This window comes from Phascolarctos cinereus, unplaced genomic scaffold, assembly GCF_003287225.1.
Source record: "Phascolarctos cinereus isolate Bilbo 61053 unplaced genomic scaffold, phaCin_HiC Scaffold_726;HRSCAF=1367, whole genome shotgun sequence".
Lineage (NCBI taxonomy): Eukaryota > Metazoa > Chordata > Mammalia > Diprotodontia > Phascolarctidae > Phascolarctos > Phascolarctos cinereus.
In genome coordinates, this window is record NW_027556098.1 from 317,830,377 (window position 1) to 317,845,277 (window position 14,901).

The 14,901-nt window shown below is 39.1% G+C and overlaps 1 long non-coding RNA gene across 2 annotated transcripts in view; it reads right to left on the bottom strand.

The window, feature by feature from the left end:
• LOC110210554 (uncharacterized) overlaps window positions 1–14,901 on the bottom strand; it is a 36,805-nt gene that overhangs the window by 19,616 nt on the left and 2,288 nt on the right. Inside the window, exon 2 of one of the 2 annotated variants that reach the window (XR_002325122.2) lies at window positions 7,840–7,964. The exons of the other annotated variant lie outside the window; for it this stretch is intronic. This is a non-coding gene — a long non-coding RNA (uncharacterized LOC110210554). The remainder of the gene's footprint in view (window positions 1–7,839; window positions 7,965–14,901) is intronic. 2 annotated transcript variants of the gene reach the window in all.

A 14,901-nucleotide genomic window follows, 5' to 3' on the forward strand; every position in this document is an offset into this window, starting at 1 on the left:
TGTCAAGCCTGAGATGGTAAGGAGACCTGGTAACTGGTCAGAAAAGGAATACAGGCTACCCTTGTGCTAGCACTGGACATAGGACCAGATGCTGTTTGGCAACTCCATTGCCTACACCCACTGCTGGGTCACAGTTTCGAGGGCAGAGAAGAGCACTCTTGGTCAAGAAGGAACAGGGGCCCTGAGAAGCAGTTCAATTGCACTCCCAAGGAGTCAGGGGCCCTTCCTGGTTAAGGAGCAGGGTGCAGACCAGGAGAGCAGTGACCTCAGACCACACCACCTTGGGGCCACTGAAAATTTCCAGCCCCCCAGAACTAGTACATATTTAGGGTACATATGTATACACACATTCAACTGGGTATAGAAATCTATCTTACCCAACAGGGAAGTAGGACGGGAAAGGGACAAAAAGAAAGGGTGTGTGGGGGAATAAAAGGGATGGTAAATAAAAGAGGGCAGTGTTCAGAAACAAAACAGACTTTAGAGGAGGGGATAGGATAAAAAGAGAGAGAAGAAATAGAAGAAAATAGGATGAAGGGAAATGTATAGTTAGCAATAATAATAAATGGGATGAACTCATTGGTAAAATGGAAGTGAGTAGCAAAGTAGATTAGAAACCAGAATTTAACAATATGTTGTTTACAAAATATACACTTGAGACAGAGAGATACACATAGAGTTAAAATAAGGGTCTGGAGCAGAATCTATTATGCTTTAGCTGAGGTTAAAAAAAAAACACAGGGGTAGCAGTCAGGATCTCAGACAAAGCAAAAATAGACATAATTAAAAGAGATAAGCAGGGAAACTACATCTTGCTAAAAGGCATCATAGACAATGAAGTTAATATTAATTCTAAACATATGTATCAAATGTCATAGCATCTAAATTCTTAAAGGAAAAGTTAAATGAATTACAAGAGGAAATGGACAGTAAAACTATACTACTGGGGGACATCAACTTTTCTATTTCAGAGCTAGATAAATCTAAACATAAATAAGAGAGAAATTAAGGAGATGAATAGAATTTTTGAAAAGTTAGATATGATAGTCCTCTGGAGAAAACTGGATGGGACTAGAAAGTAGTATATTTCTTTTTCAGCTGTATATAGCACCTTCACAGTACACTGCACCTTCACAAACTGACCCTATATTAAGGCATAAAACCCTCAGAACAAATACAGAAAAGCAGAAATATTAAATGCACCCTTTTCAGACCATAAGATGATAAAAATTATATTCAATGAAAGGCCATGGATGCATAGATTAAAAATTAATTGGAAACAAAATAATCTAATCCTAAAGAAGGAGCAATTCAAAAAAATGGAAGAAAACAGAGAAGGAGAAAGGTAAAAGATCTCTTCAAGAGTATTAGAGATATAAAGGAAATGTTTCATGTAAAAATGGGCAAGATAAAAGACAAAAATAGTAGTGACTTAACAGAAGCAGAAGAAATTAAGAAGCGGTAGCAAGAATATACAGAAGAACTATACAAGAAAGATCTTAGCATCACCAATAACCATTATAGTATGGTTACCAATCCAGAACCAGACATCCTGAAGAATGAAGTCAAGTGGGCCTTAGAAAGCATTGCTAACAAGAAGGCCAATGGAGGTGATGGAATTCCAGCTGAGCTATTTAAAATCCTAAAAGATAATCCTGTTAAAGTGCTGTTCTCAGTATGCCAGCAAATTTGGAAAACTCAACACTGGCCACTGGATTGGAAAAGATCAGTTTATGTCCCAATATTAAAGAAGGGCAATGCCAAGGAATGTGCAAATTACCACACAATTGTGTTAATTTCATGCACCAGCAAGGTTATGCTTAAGATTTTGCAAGCTAGATTTCAGCAATATGTGAACAGAGAATTACCAGAAGAACAGGCTGATTTTTGAAGAGGCAGAGGAACTAAAGAGCAAATTGCCGACATGCTCTGGGTTATGGAGAAAGCAAGAGAGTTCTTCCAGAAAAACATCTACTTGTGCCTCACTGACTATACTAAAGCCTTTGACTGTGTGGATCATAACAAAATGTGGCAAGTCCTCAAAGAGATGGGAATATTAGATCATCTTACTTGTCTCCTGAAGAACCTGTATGTGGGTCAAGAAGCAACAGTTAGAACCAAACATGGAATAACTGATTGGTTTAAGATTGGAAAAAATATGACAAAGCTGTATATTGTCACCTTATTTAACTTATATGCAGGATACATCATGCAAATGCCAGGCTGGATGAGTCATAAGCCAGAATTAAGGTTGCCAGGAGAAATATTAACAATCTGGGATATGCAAACAATACCACTATGATAGCAGAAAGTGAAGAAGAATTAAGAAGCCTCTTGATGAGGGTAAAAGAGGAGAGTGTAAAGGTTGGCTCAGAGCTTAATATTAAAAAAAACCCAACAACTAAGATCATGGCAACTGGTTCCATCACTTCCTGGCAAATAGAGGGAGAAGAAATGGAAGCAGTTTCAGATTTTATATTCTTGGACTTAAAGATCGTTGCAGATGGTGACTGTAGCCATGAAACTAAGACACTTGCTGCTTGGAAGGAAAGCTGTGGCAAATCTGAATAGCATATTAAAAAGCAGAGACATCATCTTGCCAACAAAGATCTGCATAGTTAAAGCTATGGTTTTTCCAGTAGTAATATAAGGCTGAGAGTTGGACTATGAGGAAAGCTGAGCACTGCAAAACTAACATTTTCAAACTGTGGTGCTGGAGAAGACTTTTGAAAGTCCCTTGGACAGCAAGGAGGTCAGATCAGTCAACACTTACAGAAATTAATTCAGACTATTCATTTGAAGGACAAATACTGAATCTGAAACTTAAATACTTTGGCCACATAATGAGAAGACAGGACTCACTGAAAAAAAAAACCTTGATGTTGAGAAAGATTAAAAGAAAAAGGAGAAGGGAATGGCAGAAGATGAGATGGATAGACAGTGTCACAGAAGCAATGAAGATGACCCTGGACACCTGTCGGGAGATGCTCCTGGGTCACAAAGAGTTGGACATGACTGAACAACAACAAAAGAATGAATGGGTAAAAGAACAAATTATAGAAATAGTTAATAATTTCATTATAGAGAATGACAACAATGAAACAACATACCAAAATTTGTGGGATGCAGCCAAAGCAATACTTAAGGGAAATTTTATATCTCTAAATATGTACATCAGTAAAAGAGAAAAAGAACAGATCAATTGGTCACGCAAGTTAAAAAAAAATAGGAAAAGAACAAATTAAAATCCATAGTTAAACACCAAAATGGAAATCCAGAAATTCAAAGGAGAGATTAATAAAATTTGAAGTAAAAATTTTAAATAATAAATAAAACTGGGAGTTGATTTTATATAAAAAAAGCAACAAAATAATACACTATTGGTTAATTTTATTAAAAAAAAAGAAAATCAAATTACCAGTATCAAAAATTAAAAGGGTGAATGCACCCCCAATGAAGATGAAATTAAAGTAATTATTAGAAGTTATTTTGCTCTATTACATGTCAGTAAAACTGACAATCTCAGTGAAATAGATGAATATTTACAAAATTATAAACTGCCTAGATTAACAAAAGAGGAAGTAGAACACTTAAATAACCCTATCCTAGAAAAAAGAAATTGAACAAGTTGTCAATGATCTCCCTAAGAAAAAATCCCCAGGACCAGATGGAATTACAAGTTAATTTTACCAAACATTTAAGGAACAATTAATCCCAATACTATATAAACTATTTGAAAAAATTGGTAAAGAAGGAGTCCTACCAAATGATTTTTATGATACAAATATGATTTTGATACCTAAACTAAGGAGAGCAAAAACAGAGAAGGAAAACTATCTACCAATTTCCTTAATGGATATCAACGTAAAAATTTTAAATGAAAGATGAGCAAGCAGATTACAGCAATAAATGATCAGATAGGATTTATACCAGGAATGCAGGACTGATTCAAAATTAGGGAAACTATCAGCATAATTAACCATATCAATAACAAAAACAAAAAAATGTGATTATATCAGTAGATACAGAAAAAACGTTTGACAAAATATAGCACCCATTCTTATTAAAAACACTAGAAAACATAGGAATCAATGTAGCTTTTCCCAAAATGATAAAGTAATATTTACCTAAAACCAAGAGCAAGAATTATCTGTAATGGGGATACACTTGAAGCCTTCCCAATAAGATCAGAGAATGAAACAAGGATGCCCATTATCATCACTACTATTCAATATTGTACTAGAAATGCTAGCAATAAGACAAGAAAAACAAATTGAAGGAATAAAAATGGGCAATGAGGATACAAAATTATTACTCTTTGCAGATATGATGGTATACTTAGAGAACCCTAGAGAATTAACCAAAAAACTAGCTGACATAATTAACAACTTTAGCAAAATTGGAGGACATAAAATAAACGCACATAAATCATCAGCATTTCTTTATAATACCAATAAAGTCCATTAGGAAGAGATACAAAGATAAATTCCATTTAAAATAACTGCAAATAGTATGAAATCCTGAGGAGTCTACTTGCCAAGACAGGGGTTATATGAACGCAATTAAAAACATTTTTCACACAAATAAAGAAGATCTAATGGATCTGGAGAAATATCAACTGCTCATGAGTAGGCTGAGCCAATGTAATAAAAATGATAATTCTGCCTAAGTTAATTTACTTATTCAGTACCAATCCGATGACCAAAGAATTATTTTATAGAGCTAGAAAAAAATCATAAAATTAATCTGGAAGAAAAAAGGTAAAAAATATCAAGGGAATCAATGAAAAAAAATGTTAAGGAAGGTGACCTAGGAGTTCCAGATTTCAAACTATATTACAAAGTGGTAGTCATCAAAACAATCTGGTGCTGGCTAAAAAATAAAGTGGTGGATCAGTAGAATAGACTAGGTACAATACACAGTAGTATATGACCATAGTAACTTAGTATTTGTTAAACCTAAAGACCCAAGCTTTTTGGACAAGAACTAACATTTGACAAAAATCACTGGGAAAACTAGAAAGCAGTTTGCCAGAAATTAGCCATAAATGAACATCTCACCCTGTATACCAAGATAAAGTCAAAATGGACAAATGATTCAGCCATAAAGAGTGATATCATAAGTAAACTAGGGAAGCATGGAAAAATGTACCTGTAAGATTTATGGATAAGGGAATAGATGGGATTATGGGAGGTAAAATAGGTAATTTTGATTACATAAAATTAAAAGGCTTTTGCACAAACAAAACTAATGTAGCCAAAATTAGAAGGAAAATAGGAAAGTGGGAAAAATTTTTGCAATAAGTTTCTCTGATAAAAGCCTCACTTCTCAAATATATAGGGAACTGAGACAAATTTATAAAAAATAAGAGCCATTACCCAGTTGATAAATCATCAAAGGATTATGAACAGGCAGTTTTCAGAAGAAGAAATCAAAGCTGTTGATAGTCACATAAAAAAAATGCAATAAATCACTATTCATTACAGAAATGCAAATTAAAGCAACCCTGATGTTCATACCTTCAGATTGGCTAACACAGAAAAAGAAAATGACAAATGATGGAGGGGATATAGAAAAATTAGGATGTGAATGAACTGTTAGTAGAGTTGTGAACAAGTCCAACCATTCTGGAGAACAATTTGGAACTATACTCAAAGAGCTATAAAACTATGCATATTCTTTGACCCAGTAATACTAGGTCTGTATCCTGAAGAGATCAAAGAAAAGGGAAAAGGACGTATTTGTATTTATAGTAACTCTTTTTGTAGTAGCAAAGGATTGGAAATTGAGTGGATACCCATCAGTTGGGGGATGGTCGAACAAATTGTGGCATATGATCGTGATGGAGAGAGAGAACTGGTGAACTCTGAATACAGACTGAAGCATACTTAAAAAAAACACTTTATTTTTATGATTTTGTTTGCGTTTTCTTTTGCATACGGATAATCAAAATCAAGTTGCTTGCCTTTTCAAGGAAAGAGGAGGGTTAGAAGGGAATGATAGGTTTTGGAACTTGAAAATTTAAAAAATGATTGTTAAATTACTTTTCACACAAAATTAGGAAATATTTAATGAAGTAATATAATTTAAAAAAAATAAAGAGTAGTGAGAACAAGTTATGGCATATGAATATGATTAAATCTTATTTTTCCACAAGAAATGATGAAAGGTATAGTTTCAGTGAAACCTGGAATGACTTGTATGAACTTATGCTGAGTGAAATGAGAAGAGCAATTTAATTTAAAAAAAAAAAGACATTGTAAAGACAAACACCTTTGTAAGACTTAAGAACCTTGCTCAATGCAGTGAAGTGCTCCAGAAGACCAATGATAAAGCACGCTACCCACTTCCTAAGAGAGAGGTGATGGGCTCATTTTACAGAGTGAGACATATTTTTTAGATATGACCAATGTGTGAATCTGTGCATATTTGTTATAAGGAGTTTTTCCCCCATGTGAGAGGGAAAGATCTTTGCTAATTAAAAAATTAATTTAAAGATTAGTGACAAAGGAACCAAATTGTTCCCAGATGACTATTTTCATTAATATCTTGCCTGATAAGTTTATTTTTTAATTCTATAAAGGGGAGAGAGAAGGATTGGGGAATCCCTGGGCATGCCCACTGGCACCTTGCTAACTGGTTCCCAGGAAATAGTGCTATAGCCAACGTGACTAGCTGGTTGGGCCTCAGGAGTATGGACTATTTTCTTTGGGGATTTCCTTTTTATTTTTCCCTGTTCAGAACATAAAGGGGCACAGAGGTGTGTGTGTACTGTGTGTGTGTGTGTGTGTGTGTGTGTGTGTGTGTGTGTGTGTGTGTGAGAGAGAGAGAGAGAGAGAGAGAGGGGGGAGAGAGAGAGAGAGACAGAGAGAGACAGAGGAGTTGGGGGAGGGAACTGTGAAGCTGAACAGTTCCTACTCCCAGGAATTAATCAATCAATAAACATTTATTAAACATCTACTATGTGTCAGGCATTGTAGATAAAAGAAAAATTCGAATTTCTCCTCTTGGAACACTACAAATATGTGCAACATCAAGACATCATCGTCATAACAGTGCATTTTAATATAGTACTATTATTATATAATAATTATTATATTACTACCACAATAATAGAATATATAATTATTGATAATATAATGTGATATTATCAATATAGTAGTAGTACTAATTAACTTTTAATATAGTACTTTAAGATTTGCAAATCACTTTACATAAACTATCTCATTTGGTCTGCACAACATATCAGGTAGGCACTATAAGTTTACCCATCTTACAGATGAGGAAACTGAGACTAATCGAGGTTAAGCAACATGCCCAAGGTCACATAACTAATTAAGTATCTAAGGTAGCATTATGAAATCAGGTCCATGTTGACATCAAGTTAGGCCCTCTATCCACTACACTGCCCAGTCAGTAGCAAATGGCAGAAACAAACATGTGCTCCCATTCATCCTGAAAGAGGAGTCCCAGCCTCGGAGGCTGCCTCAAGTTCAAGAGTCCTCAGTTCAAATGTTCAAGGCCACCAGCCTTCCAGGGAGACAAGATCTTATCAACAGTGTGCTTCTTTAGAGAGAAGAATAATCAAGATGGCATCTCCCAGAGGCTAAAGGACAAAACCTCTATCACACTGGGTGGTGAGGGTGCCCAGAGACTTTATCTTTGGGCTTCGTTAGCATCTCCCTCCCATTATTGTGAGTTGCCTGGTCAGTGCACGTCCACTGAGAAGAGCTAGTTAAGCAATACTGACAGTGTGACTATCTTCCAGGGGAATCTAACTACGGGGTAGAAGGAGCCATAGTGTGGGGAGGAGGGGTCTGTGTAGAAGAAGGGACTCACCAGAATGTCAGTCACTCCAATAGCAACCCCCAAGGTCAACTGCCATTTGGAGACAGCAGATGAGTTATTTGCATGCTTGATATATATTCTTTGCTTATGGGCTTCTGTGAGGTTTTTGCATCTTCCTGCAGGGTAAAATAAAGGTTGTCCCATTATTATTTTGAGTGTTTTTAGGCGAGTTGGTGACCCTGTTGTACCCCTTCAGGGAAACCCTGACATAAGCTATACTGTGGGTATATTTAGAAGATTTTCCGGCAATAATTCCAGGTGAGGGCAATGAATCAAAGAGGGATAATGATCCTTTGGGGAACCAACCTCTGTTCCTCTCCCCACCCCTAATCAAACCTGCTCCATGGAAGTCCATAGTGTGGGGGGAGGGGCTTGGACCATGTTTCCTATATCTTGTACTTCAAGGATAGTGACTGGGCCTGTGACTTCACTGGGATGGGGAACTTCCAGGTGAGGAAAATCCCTCTACCAATGTAGATCAGTATTTTCTCTCTGAGTTTTAGAGTTGTCTAGAGCAATTTTCTTTTTTTTTTTTTAATGTTTTCTTCTTTTTTAAATTTTTATTTATTTATTTATTTATTTATTGCACCTTTCAAATAGAACCGATCCTGGGCCACATATTAGAAAACCACAAATTAACATTAACTGTGTTGGACTGTATTTTTATTTATTTTGTTAAACATTTTCCAGTTATATTTTAATCTGGTTCTGGCAGCTTTGCTGGCTGTGAGTTTGACATCTCTAGCCTACAGCACTAATTAATCAATCAATAAAAAATTATTAAGCACCTTCCCGCGTGCCAGACATTGTGCTAAGCACCAGGCACACAAAAAGAGGTGAAAGCCCTCTAAGAGCTTACACTCTAAGGGGGAGGCAACAACACAAACAAGCTGTATACAGGATAAATGGGAAATAATCAGTAAGAGGAAAGATGCTAGAATTAAGAGGGGGCAGGAAAGGGATTTTAGGTGATATTTAAAGGAAGTAAGGGTAGGTGGTAGGAATACCAAGAAGCATCGATCGTGTTGTTCATGCTTTTTCTAGAAGAGGACCAGTAATATCACAAGGGTGGTGGTATGAATTAGATTTAAGTGAGGAAAAGCTGCAAAGTCATCAGCCTTACTCTCTCCCCCAACGTCCAGTGGCAAGACAAGTGACTCTTTCAAGGCCACACAGCCAGCAGGTGTCAGAGGCAAGACTCCCTTCGAGGCTCTAAGGATGGCTCTCCATCCACTACACCACACTCTCCTTTCCAAAAAGCATGTCGTTAAAACTTCTGTAATTCATGCATGGGAATACCTACACAGTACAGATCACTGCTCTTCCATATCTTCTGGGCCTCCACAAAAAAAGGGAGGGATGTTAATGATATTTGTACCATCTATCTTCCTAAGCTTTCTAAGAAAAGTGTTTTGTAAACCTTAAAGCACTACAAAATTGTGAATTGCTATTCTTTGCTAAGGCTGCTCCTTGGGTGACAGACAGTGCATCTCTTTGCCTATGTTTAAAACCTTCCTAGTTTGTTAGTTTTGGCAGTTAGGAGAAGGTAAGCACTTAAAGGCAGAGATTGTTTTGTTTCATCTCCCTAGTGTCTGGCACAATGCCTTGCACTTAGTAGGGGCTTGCCAAATGAATGAATGAATGAATGTTTACATATGCTCACATTGGTGGTAATCTCAGTGGGGAAGGCACTAGTACCGAGAGGATGATACTTGAGCTGAGACTTAAGGGAAGCCAGTGGGTCTGAGATGAGGAGGAAGAGCATTCCAGACACCGGGGCTGGACGATCTTGAGTGAGGAATATAAGGAGACCAGTGTCACTGGATCACAGAGTGCATGGGATCAGGCTATGAAGAGTTTTAAAAATCGAACAGAGGACTTTGTATTTGCTCCTGGAGGTGACAGGGAGTCACTGGAGTTTAGTCTACGTTCCTAAGGTCTTTCTCAGTTGTAATATTCTGTGCTCCCGGGTTCCTCCCACTTCTAACATTCTAAGTTCCCTTCTATCTCTAATATACCATGTTCTCAGGTCTCTTTCAATCTCCAGCAATAACATCCTATTTTCTGTGTTCTAACGAAACGTAGGCTAAGGTCCCTTCTAGCTCTATTATTTTGTGTTCTAAAGACCCCTTCACTCCTAACATTCTGTGGTGCCTTCCAGCAATGCCACTCTATGTTGTAACATTCTAGGAGAGAATGTCCCTTTTAGCCTGAACATTATACATTCTGAGGTCCATTTCAACTCTAATACACTAGTAGGACCCTTTTTTATCCTGCAGTTCGGGGGGATTTTTTTTTTACAGTTGCCATTGTTTTGTATGTGGATAATTCCTACCAAACAGGGTCAAACCCCCAAAGGAAGAAAGCATATAATTAACTTCAGATGTCCCAGTTCAAACTCAGTGCTTGTAGAGGGGAAAATGTGAGGCCAGATTTTTGGTGCTAATTACAGGGGAGCTGTGTTGCTCTAAGAGGAATTCTTGTTCTTTTCCTTTCCCTCCCAGGCCTGTTTTCTTTTTTCCTGTCTCTTCACACGTTACTTAACTTTTGACTTGGACACAGCAGGTAAGAGCATTCAAAACACAAAGTACTTGGCCACAGAAGCTCCAGAAGGTGAGAGCGAGAGAGCATGCTGGGATAGTTACAAGATGCATCCTATATCCTGGGAAGACTGGCTGCCTTCCCCCTTCCATGTTTCTACCCTGGTGGGGCCCAGGGCTTTCTCTGAGGCTGTGCAGGGGGAAGCTGGGGGGGGGGCGATGTAGAAAGAGAGAGAAAAAAAATAATAATACTACATTCCAGAAAGATGGTGGCATGGTTTCCAGCACTCCATATTATTACTGGAGCTTGGAAGCAACAGGAATGGTGGGGCTGGTGGGCAGGATTCCAGAGGCTTCCCCACTGACTTTGCTCCCCAACCTTTAAAAGTCCCAAGACTTCTCTTGACCTTAATTTTTCCCATGTGTAAAATGGGGATAAAACCCCTTTTCTGCCTCCCTCACAGGGCTGTTTTAAGGGTGAAATGAAATATGGAGGTGAAAACAATTTGTAAACCATAAAGGACTACAGAGTTGTCAGGAATTATTTTAACTTCCAACACTTCTAAGATCCCTTTAGCTCTGACATTTTATGTTTCATGTTCTAAGATCCCTTCAGCTCTGACTTGCTATGTTCTATATTCAAAGGTCTACTCCAGCTCTGGTATTCTCTGTTCTAATGTCTTCCCATTCATTCATTTTGCTTTCAGATCTTCTGTAATTCTGAGGCTTAACTTTCTATGTTCTATGATCTCTAATAGTTGGGACATATCTATATTGTAAGGTCCCTTCCAGCTTTGATATTCTGTGGTCTAAGAAGGTCCCTTCCAATTCCATTATCCGTCCATCAGTGACATTCCATGTGGTTAAAGTCACTGACATTCCATGTTCTAAGGCCTCTCCCACCTCTAACATTCTCTATGTTCCAAAGTCTCTCTTCCCGGCTCTGACATTCTGTGTTCTAAGTTCTCTTCCATTTACTGACATTCTTTGTTCTAAGGTCCCTCCCATTACTGATATTCTGGGGTCTGAGGTCCCTTCCACCTCTGACATTTTCTGTTCTATAAGGTTCATCTGAAAGCCAGCTCTGACACGTAGGCATTTAGACTGAATGTTCAGGACATCTGAGGAGGGAACTGTCATCAAGGGCAGGAACGGATAGGACCATAAAAAGTACAAGGTCACCTATAAGCTTGATGTGCGTCTTACCCACGTTGTGCAGGGGGAGGGGATGTTGTTCATTGGTGAAAGATGGACTGACTCATAGCCATTCTCGGGTGGGAATTTGTGGCATTTTTAGTTGGCGACACCCATCTGTCAATTTAGGATTTGGGTTTGGTTTTGTTTCTTAGACCAAGTTTGAAAGAAGCAGGAGAAGGCAAGTTGTGACCTGGACTGAGGTAATGCTGGCTGGCCTGAATGCTGGGAGGTCTTCAGCAGAGCATGCCCTCTGAGAGCTCTTGTCCATGACTAGATAAAAAGAGACTGTGTTTCCTAGGTTTTTCCTCTGCCCAAATAGCCACAGGGGCAGCCTACAGCCCCAAGGCTGCTATTTATGTTCTTGTAAAAACATTACCTTTGATCACAAGTTGTGGTTCTTTCTCATAAAAAAAAAACAACCCACCACAAACCCAACTCATCTCTCACTGTCTTGTCTTTCTACTCCTGCTATTCTCTTGCTTCTTCTGTCTTTTCAGGTCTCTCTCTTTTCCCTCTGTCCTCACCCTCTCTGTCTACCTCTTCTTCCCATGTGGTTTCTCCCTGCAGGCCCTCTCCCCATTTCTCCATCTCTCCATCCACTTCCTCTGTTCTCCTCGCCTGTCCTTTCTTCTCTCTTTCCTTGTGTCCATCCTTGTCCCTCTTTCTCTTCCTCTCCCTCATCTATTTCAGGCTGGGATTCCCAGGTCTGGCCTGGATTTCCCTTCTTTCATGGTTCTTCTGCTCTCTCCACCAAAGATGTCAGGCTGCTGGTATCACTCACATTATTCTGCATCTGTGAAATCTATATTCCCTCCCCCGAGTTAGCAAACTGCATGAAGCATAAATATTTACATGGTACTGTTTACTCAGGAGGGACCTGCACCATCCTAATTTGTTTGAGGAAAGGATTTTGGTTCCGATTGCTTTAACATCCGCAGCTCCCCTCATCCTTCTCTCCCCCCTCACACATCCAGCTTCCCCTTTTCTCTTTAAAATGTGTGGCTTTGCAATCACGATCTCCCCTAGAAGCCATTGCCCCTCTTTTTGTGGGCTGGTCTTCCCAAGAACTTTCCAAAACAATCTCACTCCGCCCAGAAACAGTTTGTGGATTTAAGGTACCCGGACTTAAAATCTTCCACTAACTTACTGGATGAAGCACTTGAACTCTCTGGCCTCAGCTTCCTCTTCCGTAAAATAAGAGCATTGGATTAGTGCAGGGGTTCAAACTATTTTACATTGTGTTTTAAGGTCCTGTCCAGGGCTAACATTCTATGTTCTAAGGCCCCATCTAGCTCTGGGCCTAGAACTGAATGTGTTCAACTTGGAGAAGAGCAGACTTTGGGGGTAAGAGGCAGGGTGAAAGGCAGTGATCCCTGGGATTTGTCATGGGACAGAGACAGCAGAAGGCAGAACTAACCCCAATTGTAGCCTGGGGCATAGGGTGGGGTTGGAGAACTTTCTTAAAAATGTTCTCCAAAAAGAGGTGGAGATGTCTTAAGAGGTTTCCAATACTAAATAGAGATCTACAGATTATTTTACAGGTGAGGGAACTGAAGTGCACAAATGAGAACTGACATGCCTAAGGCCATCCACTGAGGTAAGACTAGAAGCTAGACTCAAGAAAATGCTAGATGCTTGGCCTTTGGGTACGCTGTCGAGGGCACTGGACTGGCTGACCTCTGAGGTCCCTTTGAGCTCTGAACTTCTATAATAACTTGCCTGGTGTCCAGGTGTTGGCTTCAGCCACAGCTGTGTTTAGCACAGAGCACAGCAGACACAGGAAGGGAGAGGCCTCTATGTGTGTGTGCAGAATAATAATAATAGCTCAAAAAATTATATATATATATGCAAAAAATATATATGCAATCACACACACACACACACACTCACTCACATATACTCTTAAGATTTACAAAATGCTTTCTGTAGCACAGCTTTGTGGCATAATGTGAGGATCCTAGCAGTACAGGCTCCCAGAATTGGATGACACTCCAAGGACCAACAGTCCAATGCCTCCTATAGTCCTGAATAGGAATACTTCACCCCCATCCCCACCTCTAGCAACTCCATGGAGCGTTCATAGAGGTTCCAATCAAAGACCTCCAGTGAGGCCAGGTCTTCTTTCTGGGGCCAAGCCAAATGATGTCTAAGACCTTCTTCATATGACAGCTCTTCAGATATTTGGAGACAACTACAATTTCCCTCTGGGTCTTTTCTAAGCTAAACATCCTGACCCTTATACAAAACTTTCTCCAGAACTATAATCATTCTGTGAGCCCTCTTCTGCTCATATTCCAGTTTGTCAATATTCCACCTAAAATGTGACACCCAGAACCAGACACAGTGCCAGGAGTTCTTAACCTGGGATCTGTGAACTGGAAAAAAAAAACCAAACACATTTTGGTAACCAAATTCCAACATTGCTGGTTTCCTTTGTAATCCTATCTTATTTTATGCATTATAAAAGATTTTTTCTGAGTTTCTGCCAAAATAACTTTTTTTTAAAAAGGCTGGAAACCTCTGTTCTAGATCAAGACAGAGGATCGAGTGCACCTGTTTGTGGATACTCTGCTTGTCTTTATGCTGCGTAAGATTTCATTAGCTTTTTTAGCTGCCTAAAGTCCTACTGTTGACATTTTGAACTTGAGGTCACAAAACCCCTGAGATCTTTCTCCTGAGAATTTATCTCATCTAGCTATGCTTCTCCTGTCCTGTACTTGTGAGGCTGATTTTTTTGGCCTTGAGGTTAGAACTTTCCATATATGCTGACTAAATTTCATCTCATGAGGTTTGCCCCATCATTCTACCCAGACTATCAGAATATCTGGAGGGGGTTAGGGGAAGGAAGGATTGTCATCCAATGAGTCCATTATCCTCTTTGGGTCTGGCTTATCACTTTCATAAAAGCAGTTGGGACCAGCTATGTTTAAGGCTCCTTTCATCTCTGACATTCTGTGGTGCTATGTACCCATGGAGGAGTGTTTTTGGACCAGGAAGTTAATGGGGGAAAGGGAGGCATTTGTGTATTTCTTCATTTCTCTTAGACAGAGATGGGCTGCAGCCCATCCAGAATGCTCTGGGTTGGGCTCTACAGAAGCTAAACAGTAAACAGACTCTCCTACTTATTCCTGCCCTACCTGCCTCCTTGTTCCTCCTTTTTCCCTTTTCTTTCTCTTCCTTCTCCACCTTTTGCTCTCCCCTCTTCCTGTCTTATTCTCCCTTCTAGGACTCATCTCCATCATCTGTAAAAGGAAGACCTTGGATTGCCGAGACTTTTCCAATTGGCCAGTGTTCAGTCTATGATCCTGTGATGTTT